The sequence below is a fragment of the Leopardus geoffroyi genome, chromosome A1 (assembly GCF_018350155.1).
Source record: "Leopardus geoffroyi isolate Oge1 chromosome A1, O.geoffroyi_Oge1_pat1.0, whole genome shotgun sequence".
Lineage (NCBI taxonomy): Eukaryota > Metazoa > Chordata > Mammalia > Carnivora > Felidae > Leopardus > Leopardus geoffroyi.
In genome coordinates this window covers 53,964,326-53,977,097 of record NC_059326.1, presented here as the reverse complement: position 1 = coordinate 53,977,097, position 12,772 = coordinate 53,964,326, and the positions used below count along the sequence as shown (strand labels likewise).

The window sequence follows — 12,772 nt, the reverse complement described above, 5'->3', positions numbered from 1 at the left end:
TGCACATTTGATATGCCGACTTTGACTTAAACATTTTGATTGTGTCAAAGGATTTTCTAAATTCCCTGAAAAATCAGTAATATGTCTATGAATATTAAACATTTATGACCACGTATTGCTTTTGTTTCCGAAAACACTTCCTTTATTCCTTTCTTATAATACTTACCAATTTATTCTTTGTGTTATAGCTATTTGTATATTAATTTCCCCAACAGCCTGTAAACTCTGTGAAGTCATGACATACACCTCATCCACCTTTGAATGCCCACCTGACATCTGTCCCAGAAGTCAGTAAGTGTTTATGGAATAGATGAGTAAATAAGAATGACAGACGATGTTATTTTTACATCACCATTCCAGATTTAAATTGACAAATTCATATTGGCATGTAACAGATTTTAGAAGCAAAGTTCTATGCACACGGGGGTCAAGAAGAAGCATGCACATTCCTGAATGAGTGAAGGATAGCCGATGACTTCAAAGCCACCAGCAGACCATTTACTTTATCTGGGATCAAGGACTCTGCAGGGATAAAAGGCAAAGGAAGTCCTACCCCTTGAAAACAAATGTTTCCTTAAAATAGAGGTTTGCTATCTAAAGCTCCTTTAATTCCTTAGGTTCAGCCCTATGAAATCATTCTCCTTGAAGTTTAATCATCCCAAATCCCATAATAATAATTTGGGGAAAGATAAATTGCCATAGAAAACATAGAATATGGTAGAATTTTAAGTCTAGCATTAGGGAGATTTGACCTGGTTATAAAACTCCTCCATGGAAGCACTGTGGTTAGAATCGGTGTGAATTCACTCACATCTACTCTTGTTTAAAGGTACAACAGGACACAGAGAGAGACCTTCACACAAAACAATGGACAACCATAATTCCTAAGGTAGCTAAATTAAAGCAGGTGTTTTAACGTTTGATGTTGTAATTGTTTTCTGCTTGTTTTTATGTTTGTGTTAAGAAAATAAAGAGACGTTGGTGGAAAATAGACAAACACATATTTTGCTTAAGAAAAGAGATTCATAAACCAGAGAAGAGTAGAAAAACTTAATGCTGGATCAATGAAATTCTTCCAGACTCTCATTACACTGACCTTGTATCTCTTTTTTTGCCTCAGATTTGGCAGCTGTAGCAGGGATTGTGGATTTTATGGAAAGTCGGGGTTTTTTTTCCTTTTAAATGTCCATGTATCTACAAATGTGAAACTTTAGAATTTCAAAATATGATAAAAATTTTTGTCACTTTATAGGTTTTGATTTAATTTATCTTAGAAGCTTCACCAATCTTTTGATAGTAGCTGACAGATCCAATCCTGTTCCCATATGCTTTCTGCTATTTAAAAAGAAACAGTACACAATTGCCTCAGAGAAGCACCATGTGTTTCCAAAGTGTGAATCTGAAAACCATCCATCTGGTCATGCTGGCATCTTTCTAAATTGTATGTGATTGAAAGAAATGTATTCAACATTTTGCAACTCTTTGGCCAAATGAGGAAGATAACAAGGTAAGGGAGATCCTTTTTCATTTCCATTTATTGAAAATCAAGTCTGTTCCTTCAGCCTGGGGTACCTTGCCCACCTGAATGGCTGCAGTCATCCATCAAGACTCAAGTCGCATGCTGTTTCCTTAGTGAATTCTCTGTAACCCTAGCTCTGCATTGTTTGCACAACTCTGTTCATACTGGTATAAAAATCCTTATTTTCTTTGATTAAAACGATTTCTTTAAATATTGCCTCTCCTGTAATCTGTGAGCTCCTACAATGGAAGGCAGATGGTCTCCAAAGCAACTCAATACAACAAAATATTATTACAATATTCCAGACACTAGTCTAGGGCCTGCAGAGATAGTCTTGAATAAACAGAGATCATTTTTTCCCTAAGAAGATTACAATCTTATTGGGAAGGAAAAAAAAGGGGGGCGACTAATTATACTTAAAATTGATGCTCAGTGGACAGATAACTACATCTGAAGCCTCATGCAGACAAAAATAAATTTGGAAGTTCAAAATATCTTTATTGCTGTTGCTATTATTAATACTTTCATGTGACATAAATATTCAGATTAATTTTCTAGATCTGTGGAATCACTGGAGGGATCAATACTACTTCACATTTCTTGTGAAGGTAAAGAACAGTCACTGAATTATGAGCTAAGCCTAGTACCACATTTTATATATATATTAATTTATGGTGCATTTATAAGCCCTCTATGCTGAAGTTACTTTATTTTTTTCAAACTGAAACTAATCCTAAAAGTAAGACTTTTTTTTTCAGATTTTTAAGAGGGAGATAAATGATATTGAATCATTATGGTTTCAAGTATAAAATATAAAGATGTGTCCATGTATTAATTAAATAGAAATAATAACTTTATGGTAAACTAAGAAAACAGGACACCTTGGCAGAAAACATTAAGGGCGAGGTGACTTCCTATTTTTTGACCACGTTGAAATGCATAACTAGATCAATTGTTAGGAAGAACAACTCAGTAAAAAAAAAAAAAAAAAAAAAAAGTCAGTCCATCATCAGATTTTGGTTAAATTAATTGTCATAGTTCAGTTCACTAATGAAATAATCTGTCTCTGTCCTAAATGGAGACAACCTTGATGATGGTTCCTACTAGAGACCAAACTCCTCAAGGGCAGCCATCATCTCTACTTCTTTTGAACTTCATCACAGTCTCTAGACTAGAACATTACACCAAGTGAAACTTGGTCAAGGTTAAATAAATCAACTTTGACCCTCTTCTCATACTATTAAAATGCAATTAATTTAATTAATACACATTCTTTTATCCATATAGACATCTGCTGCTATCCAAACTCTATAACAGGGCTCTTTTTCTATGCAAACTCTGCAACTATATTGAAGTACTAACACTTCAAACTAGAAAATTATTGAAGAATATGGATTTCAGGCACTCTCTGGAAAGCTCGTGTCTGCACACTATTGGTAGGAAGAAACTGCCTACTCTTCAGGAGAGAGGCGGAAAAGGGGGTGTTGATACAAGATTAATATGGGGGAAGCTTACAAGATGTGCTGGAAGGGAGAGAAAAGAGATTCGAATAACAGCTAGGAAGCACTGATACTGAAAAAGTTAAGTTTTGATTTCTCGTGAAAAGAAACACTTACTTTTTCAATTTTTGAAAAGCTGCATGTTAGAAATAAATTTGAAATCCAAATTATTGCCCAACAATATTGAGTATATTTGCTACTCTATTTCTATTTCAGAGAAAGCTCTGCTGAAAGTTGTGTGATCTTCAGGTTAGTGTAATGAAGAAGAAAAAACCCTTGAAAACCTCTCACTTTGTCAGGACTGGGCTGAGGGCAGATGACTCACAGTATGGATTCAAGTTAAATCATTTAACCTTTTTTTCTTATTCAACCCATCTGGGAAGCTGAATACAAGCGCTTCACTATGGAACAGATGGTGCTCCAAAGCTAAATTTTCCCAGATTAAAAAAGAAGAAAAATGTGTTATAAGCACTAAGGGAACCAAACATGGAAAAAGACCAGGGATTAAAAGCAAAAGAGCTATAAATTGGATCAAGCCTTTTCCTCTGTAAAAAATAATGTAATACTTAAAAAATCAGTCCTGTGAGATGATTTGGGGACAAAGTTAGTAAAATGTTTCCTAAGCACCATATGTGTAAAGGTGGTCATGATTAATGGTACGTATGAAAAGCAAAAGCTCTTTGTTGGCACAGAATTGTGTGTTCATTTACCCATCTGTCTCAGAAAACTAATATGATTGCTTTTGAGTACTTCTGGGTTATCTATTTGATATCTGTAAAGTTAAACACTAATAAAAACATTTCTTGAGAAAATTTATGGAATCCATCTGATTGTAGCTCTGATGAAATTTAACACTACTTGACAAATGAAAAAAATTCCAACGTGTTATAGAATGTTGTCTAATCTATTTTCGAAATATATATATATATTTTTTTTGCTTATATATGTATATGTATATATATTGCTTCAAAGAAAGGCAAACCATTGGCCTTGGCTAACCTTGGGTGATTATAATCTTATTGTATATAAAAGTGTATGCAAATGTACTTATACACCAATATTTACATCTATCATATTTTATGGAAGAAGAAAGGTCCTGTTGTAGCCACACTACAGCTACATTGATGAATAAAGTAGAACATAATAGAAAGTATCTATACCTTCTTATTTCCTGACTGGCTGTGATAAACTTGGGGGTCGTTAGCTTACTATTTAAAAGACATAGTTCACAGATGAGGATGAGGATGAAACCTGAGAAATTCACATTGTAGACTTCCAGATGCCACAGTATAAAAACCCAGATTGAACTTCAAGTCTGGGACTGTCTCCAAAAGGAGGTTCCATTGTGGTTGAGGCAAATGGTGCCTTCCTAACCGAATACAATCTTTCTTTGATTAATTCTCAAAATCCTGTTTATAAAGCAAAAGACAAACACATACATATTTTTTCTTCAAAGAATCACTTTTTATTGAATTTGGGTCATACTCCTATTACTGAGAAATACAGATGAGGCATGGTTAAATGGCTCAGAAGCAGTGAAAATTGAAAGGCAAACACTTCTGGTTTTAAGAAAAGAGAGTTCCATATGTCTCCTACTCTAATTTCCTATTAGGAAAAGATAAAAGCACTGACTATCACTATGGCTTTTAATACCCACAATAATCAATGTCCAGATAAAAATAAATTCTCCAATTTAACATAGCCCTTGTTCAGGGCAGCAAATGCATTCTTGGGAATGTTTGCATAAATAAATCTAATATAAGGCCATTCAACCTCTTGAGACTTCCAAACCAATCTGTGGATCCCTCCATTATTCTTTTTTGATGATATATATTCAATTATATTTATAAAATATGTATTATAAAAATATATTTTCAAATACATTTGCATATTAGTCATTATATATATTCATATATACATATGTGCATTCAAACCACATTTGCATAATTCTTCTCTCCTAATAGCAAAAATATTTTTCCAAAGAAGATGTACAGATGGCCAACAGGCACATGAAAAGATGCTCAACATCGCTAGTTATCAGAAAAATGCAAATCAAAACAACGAGATATCACCTCACATCTGTCAGATTGGCTAGAATCAAAAAAAAAAAAAAATAACGAGTGTTGGTGAGGATGTGGAGAAAAGGAGACCCTTGTATACTGTTAGTGGGGATGTAAATTGGTGCAGCCACTATGGAAAACAGTATGGAGTTTCCTCAAAAAATTAAAAATAAAAGTACTGTAGGTTCCAGCAATTCCATTTCTGGGTGTTTGTTGGAAGAAAATTAAAAAATCAATTTGGGGCGCCTGGGTGGCGCAGTCGGTTAAGCGTCCGACTTCAGCCAGGTCACGATCTCGAGGTCCGTGAGTTCGAGCCCCACATCAGGCTCTGGGCTGATGGCTCAGAGCCTGGAGCCTGTTTCCGATTCTGTGTCTCCCTCTCTCTCTGCCCCTCCCCCGTTCATGCTCTGTGTCTCTCTGTCCCAAAAATAAATAAACGTTGAAAAAAAAATTAAAAAAAAAATCAATTTGAAAAGATACAGGTACTCCAATGTTCACTGCAGCATTATCTAAAACAGCCGAGCCATGGCAGCAATCTAAGTGTCTGTCAATGGATGAATGAGTAAAGAATGGGCATAACACACACACACACACACACACACACACACACACACACACTCATATCTATGCAATGAAATATTACTCAGCCATAAAAAAGAATGAAATCTTTCCATTTGAGATACCATGGATGGAACTAGAGGGTATTATTCTAAGTGAAATAAGACAGAGAAGACAAATACTGTATAATTTCACTTATATGTGGAATCTAAAAAACCAAGCAAATGAATAAATGAAACAAAAATAGAAATAGACTCATAGATACAGAAAACAAACTGTCAGTTACTACAGTAGGGAGGGATTGAAGGATAGGTGAAAGAGAAGGAGATTAAAGAGGTATAAACTTCCAGTTATAAAACAAATTAGTCATGTGTATGTAATGTATAGCATAAGGAATATAGTCAATAATATTGTAATAACTCTGTATAGTGATAGATGGTAACAAGACTTAGTGTGGGCATCATTTTTTAATGTATAAATATTGAATCAATTATGATGTACACCTGAAACTAATAGGATATTGCATGTCAATTATGCTTCATAAGCACTGTAACATTAGAAGAAAATTAAAAATTAAAAACAAAGGATAAGCCATTGATGTGAAGAAATCAAATTCCCAAATAAATCAAATTCCCAAATAATACTGAATTTGTGATTCAGTCATATTTGAAAAAAAAAAGAGCTTACCCGCCAATTTTGAAAGGATTCTTTGCAAAGATATGCCTGTCACTGTACACAGACCTCCCAAAGATTTGTACTGGCTCCTTGGCCTTTAAGAGTTTCTCATAGAAGAAGTTCAGCTGTGCATTCAGGTGTTTTATAAAGGAGTATGTCTGGAATATGTAGGACCAGCATGCTGGCTCCTGGTATATCATATCCAGAAAGTTCCCAAAACTCTGGGTAGTACAAGCCAATGTTGCCTTCCATGAGAGCCTTGGCTCTCTTACGTGACACATACTGACTTTCCCATCATTATCTCTAGTGTATCTACCTTCATATAATCTCCCTTCTAATCTGAATTTCAATTCCTTAGTAACTAGTAATGAAGTTTTCACCTTTTTTCCCCTAAATTGGTCCTGAGACATGACATGCTATTTGCACTCCCTGTAGGTTAAGAATCATTTATAATCCATCACTATAACCAGAAGCAAGTCAAGGCTCAAGACTGGCATTGGGTAAGCAAGAAGTCAGTCTCACTTAAGAACAGGGTATTTACATTTATATATTGATGGTCCATAATGGAATATATGCAGAGTATAAGTTCATACAAACACTTTCAAATCATTTCTGCTTTCTTCATAAATCTAGCAAAAAAACATAGCTTAGAAGCATCTTTGTTGCTATGCTTATGATTAATGTTAAAAGTGACTAATGTCTTCCAGAGCTTTGGTTATCATTTCTCTCTGAGGGTCAATTCTCTCTCTGTACAAATCACACATCCTATTTCCCTTCCTCATTGTACAGCAAGAAGTGCAACCAACAGTGGATGTAATTTGAACAAATCACAAACCAACTGGTGGCTTCAGGCTTTATGTGCTCCATACTTGCACTAACCTTATAACTCTCAGTGGTTGGAAAGGGTCTCCAAAAAGGTAACAGACTTAGAAGGAAGATAGAAACATGTTTAAATGAGAGTCCTCTAGATTATTGTCTAGGCCCAAATTTTACTTCAACTCTTATTTATAATGTTATTTAATAAGTTATATCATTTTAGACTAGATAACCAAACTTACGACCCCTCACATGGCTGATGGTTGTATCAGATGAGAAAGCATGCATCATTATGGCTATTCAGACCATTTCTGGTAGCATGCTCTCAGCACACCATGAAGAAAGAGAAACAAACATGTTTGTATACCTTCTATTTTCTAGGCACTATGTTAATAGGTTTTATTTTATATTACCTCATTTTATCTTTTAAATGCTGTCTCACACAGATATTATTATGCCTATTTTACAGATGAGTCAACCAAGGCAGAATAAGCTTAAATGACCTAGTCTCTGGTCTGTAGATCCAAAACCCATGCTCTCTCTACTATATCATATCATCTTCCACAAGAAAGAGAAAACTTATGTTTATATGCTCATTAATGCTTTAGACCTCTTAAAAACAAGTATGTTTATCTTGACTTAAAAAGCTCTTACTGCTGCAAGGACTTCAACAGTCCTGTTCAATTCCATGTGCATTAGGATTCCCCAGGATTAGTGCTTGCAAGTTTTTAATTTCTACTCAGAGCATAGAGGAAAAAATAGCACAGATTTCCTTGTCTTTCTTTTTTCTTTTAATGCTCCTTAAATAAAATGAAACTTTGATTTTTCAGTATATTATTTTTATATGTGTGATGATGATAATTTTAAATTTCTAATATTATTCTTAAATCACTATCTTACTGGAGTTTTTGAGTGCAATTTTGCGATTAAATTTATTCTCTTAATTATTATGTGTCCAAATAATAAGGCATCCAGGCCTCCTTCAACTTAGCTTGTTTGACTTCTGCTTTTTTGTCTTTTCTCTTCTTTAAGTTTTCATTTTCCAAAGGCACAACATTGAGAAAACTTTGATTGGTTTTGAAAACTGCAACAAAATGGCTAAAAGTCATATAGCATTATTTATTTTCTTGTTATAGCTTTCATAAATAATATTTCTCAACATCTAATGCAGTCAAGTGAACAATTATTGAATCAAAAAAGATGGGAACACTCTAATCTGAACTAGATTTATTTAAGAGTTGACCACATTAAAAAAAAACAAATATAAAAATTAAAGCATCTCTGATGGCTCCCTCTCCAACAATTTAAGTGACATGTAAATAACTTGTGTATTAATCACATTTTCAATCAATATCATCCAGGATTTTCTTTTTTTTTTTTAATTTTTTTTAACGTTTATTTATTTTTGAGACGGAGAGAGACAGAGCGTGAACAGGGGAGGGGCAGAGAGAGAGGGAGACACAGAATCTGAAACAGGCTCCAGGCTCTCAGTGGTCAGCACAGAGCCCGATGAGGGGCTCGAACTCACGGACCGTGAGATCATGACCTGAGCCGAAGTCAGACGCTTAACCGACAGAGCCACCCAGGCGCCCCTGGGATTTTCTAATCTAGTCCTTGAACTAGTCAGTGTCATTAAGGGTTCTGTGGACATAAGTTTTAGAGAAGTTCTTAATACTCCATTGACCTCTTAAAGTTTCATATTGTACATTTATTCATCTATTTAATAGTGACTTTGAGATCTGCTGTACAGTAACTATTTAATTTGTTCTGGTCATGAAACTCTCCTTTGGCTTGTTAAATTTCCCTGAAACTACTGTTTCTTAGAACAGGCATTGGGAAATTTTGGTGTAATCATTTGCAAACAGAAAAGTTTGTTTTTTTTTTTTAATTTTTTTTTAAATCTTTATTTATTTTTGAGAGAGAGAGAGACAGCGCAAGAAGAAGAGGAACAGAGAGAGGAGACACAGAATCTGAAACAGGCTCCAGGCTCTGAGCTGTCAGCACACAGCCCGATACAGGGCTCGAACTCACGAACAGTGAGATCATGACCTGAGCTGAAGTCAGACGCTTAACCAACTGAGCCACCCAGGTGCCCCAACAAGCAGAAAGGTTTCTATAGGCTGTAATGTTTTAAGTAGCTGATGTGTTCATTAATTAACTTTGTAGATAAACTAAAGAAGAAATAGGATATATGTGATTAAAAGAGACAGAATAATTAAAAATCATAATCTTTGACTTTGAGTGCATTACTCTAAATAATTATCCTTTGTAGAGAAAACTGATAGTATTCAAGTGCATTTTCCAATAGTTATTTTTTGGTTTTGTGGCAAATAAGTGACACTTGAGTTTTCAGACCAAGAAGCCTCCCTAGATCTTAACAATTCTCTAGTATAAGCATGTTAAACTCTTTGGAAAGGTTTCCAAGGGCTTTTTATCATGTGAACAGCAAGAATTAGATCATCAAGGTAGGTGACAAGCTATGACTTCTATTCTGCTCTTCCCTGAACCTTGCCACAAGGATTCCAAAAGGGAGTCTGTTACAAATGAACAAATCTTTGTAGTTGTCAGTGGTCTTAAATTTCTACACTCTCGTGCTCATTTTCACTTGCAAATATGGAAGGCCAAGATCCAACTTCCCATCCTTTTACCTCCTATCTAAAGCACTATGTTCATACATGGGAGCAGGAAATAGTGGGCACTTTTGAGAGCTCATTCAAGTGTTCCAAAAATACCATTAACAATCCATCTGGGGTTTTTTTGTTTGTTTTTTAACTACACACCTATTAGAATGACAAATTAAATTTTTTTTTTAATTTTTTTTTCAACGTTTATTTATTTTTGGGACAGAGAGAGACAGAGCATGAACGGGGGAGGGGCAGAGAGAGAGGGAGACACAGAATCAGAAACAGGCTCCAGGCTCTGAGCCATCAGCCCAGAGCCTGACGCGGGGCTCGAACTCACGGACCGCGAGATCGTGACCTGGCTGAAGTCGGACGCTTAACCGACTGTGCCACCCAGGCGTCCCGACAAATTAAAATTTAAAAAGTGCTGACAGTACCATATGCTGGCAAGGCTGTGGAGAAACTGGATCTCTTATAAATTGTTAGTAGGAGTGTGAAATGGTACAAACACCCTAGAACTTTGACAGTTTCTTATAAAATTAAACATATATTTACCATCTGACCCAATAATCATACTCCTGGAGTTTTATTCTAGAGAAATTAAAATGTATGTTCATGCAAAGACCCCTACACAAACTGGAAACAATAGCCCCAAACTGAAAACAATCCAGATGTCCTTTAATGGGTGAAGGATAAACACATTGTGGTAATCCATACTATGGAATACTATTCAGCAATAAAAGGAACAAAATATTATCATATGCAGAAACATGAATGAATCTTAAGGTAATTATGTCGAATTAAAAAAGAAAGCCAACATCAAAATGTCACACACTATATGAGTCTATTTATATCATTCTTGGAACGATAAAATGAAACGAATGTAGAACAGATCAGTATTTGCGAGGTACTGGAGAAGAAGAAGGTAAAACTATAAAGGAACCACAAGGAAGCTCCTTTTTGGTGGGTTCTGTATCTTTTTAATTAAAAAAAAATTTTTTTAACATTTATTTATTATTGAGAGACAGGGCATGAGCATGGGAGGGGCAGAGAGAGAGGGAGACATAGAGTCTGAAGCAGGCTCCAGGCTCTGAGCTGTCAGCACAAAGCCGGACGCGGGGCTCGAACTCACAGACCACGAGATTATGACCTGAGCCGAAGTCAGACGCTCAACCGACTGAGCCACCCAGGCGTCCCTTTTAAATGTTTATTTTTGAGAGAGAGAGAGAAAGCGTGCACATGAGTGGGGGAAGGCCAGAGGGAGGGGGAGACACAGAATCCGAAGTAGGCTCCAGGCTCCAGCTGCCAGCACACAGCCGGAGGTGGGGCTCGAACTCTCAAACCGCAAGATCATGACCTGAGCCGAAGTAGGACGCTTAACCAACTGAGCCACCCAGGCGCCCCGTGAGTTCTGTATCTTGATTGCAGTGGAACTTATATGACTCTATATGTGTAATAAAATTTCATAGAACTATATTCATACGTGCCACACACAAAAAAGTACATATGAAAACCTCTGGAATCTGAATAGTAAAACCTATAATCTAGTTAATTATATTGTATCAATGTCAATTCCTGATTTTAAAAAAATGCATTGTAGTCGCGCAAGATGTTACTATTAGGGAAATCTAGGTGAAGGGTAGAGGGTCCTTCTCTATTTTTGCAGCCTCCTAGAATTTACAATTATTTCAAAATAAAAAGTTCAAAAAACCCTTTGAAAATCTCATTTTTTTTTTTAGGAGGTAAAGGGTGGGAGCAATGGGTGAAGAGGGTCACAAGGTACAAAATTTTAAATAATTAAGTCATAGGGATGTAATGCGCAGCAGTGACTATAGTTAATAATATGGTATCACGTATGTGAAAATCGCTAAGAGAGTAGATCTTAAAAGTCCTTATAACAAGAAAAAAACCTCAACTTGTAACTATGTATGGTGACAGAAGTTAACTAAATTTATTGTGGCGATCATTTTGCAATATATGCAAATATTGAAGTGTTATATTGCACGCCTGAAACTAATACAATGTTATATGTCAATTATGCCTCAAGAAAAACATATCATCTGTTTTTAAGCAGGCTTGTGTCGTGGGTCAGTTTTGCAAATTCAGCTATGCAAAAGAAATATCTGGCCAATCTGAAGTGCTGTCTCTGCCTCCAAACTCCTGGTCATTTTGCCTTCAATACAATTCCCTACAGTGAAACTCAGAGGGAAGAGTCATGTTGATGTGTTTGGTTATATAAAGTTAAGCCAGGCCTGACAGAGAGCAAATAAAGATAATTTTCAACTTTAAGTTTAGAAAAGAGAGGTTTTCTAAACATACTCTCTAACATATTCTCTAAAAACAATGGGATTTAACATGGAAGGTTAGTTTTGTGGACAAGACCCTTTAAGCTAGGAGGGAATTACTAACATTTTCCTTGGTATGAATGCATTAGGAAAAAACCAAAATAAGATAATCACATAATGTGGACAATGATCTGATTAAACGCTTATGTGATTCACAAACTGTGTCAGAGGTGTGATTCTGGGAGTGGTGCATGGTGGGATTATCAGTGGAATTCTGTGAAAAGCTTTAAACTTCTAAGGGATGATTTGAAGGTTTAGAAATACAGTGTTGATAAAAATAAAAATGTCAGGCCGTGTCTAGGATGTAGCATGAAACTGAACAGGCTTTTTGGGTGACCTCTAGAAAGTCATATATTTCCAAACATGGCCTTGGCCATATTTCCTTAATGTAGAGTTCTAGATGATCGGTTTAGTTGCGAAAAAAATACATAAATTGTTTAAAGTAAATTTTTCGTGATCCAAATCATGACTAGATCTACAGCTATAAATGTTTCTTACTTTGCCTCATTTTTATCCACTGTGTCTGCTTTCATTTAGGCATTTGTTCCCAACAAGTTGTCAATTTGTTGTCCTGAATGTCCTACACAGCTTACGTGTTTCCATCTTAATATATCAATACTGAGTTCATGGTTTTTTCTTGCAAACTTGTTTTTATTTCTGGAGTCTCATCTCAGTGAAT

General features: G+C 35.6%; 1 long non-coding RNA gene across 1 annotated transcript; it reads left to right on the top strand.

Annotated features, from left to right (window-relative positions):
• Positions 1-1,358: 1,358 nt before the first annotated feature.
• LOC123590697 lies at positions 1,359-3,645 on the top strand. Its single transcript, XR_006709019.1, has 2 exons — positions 1,359-1,507; positions 3,235-3,645. It is a non-coding gene; the product is annotated as an uncharacterized LOC123590697 (long non-coding RNA).
• The last annotated feature ends 9,127 nt before the right edge of the window (positions 3,646-12,772 follow it).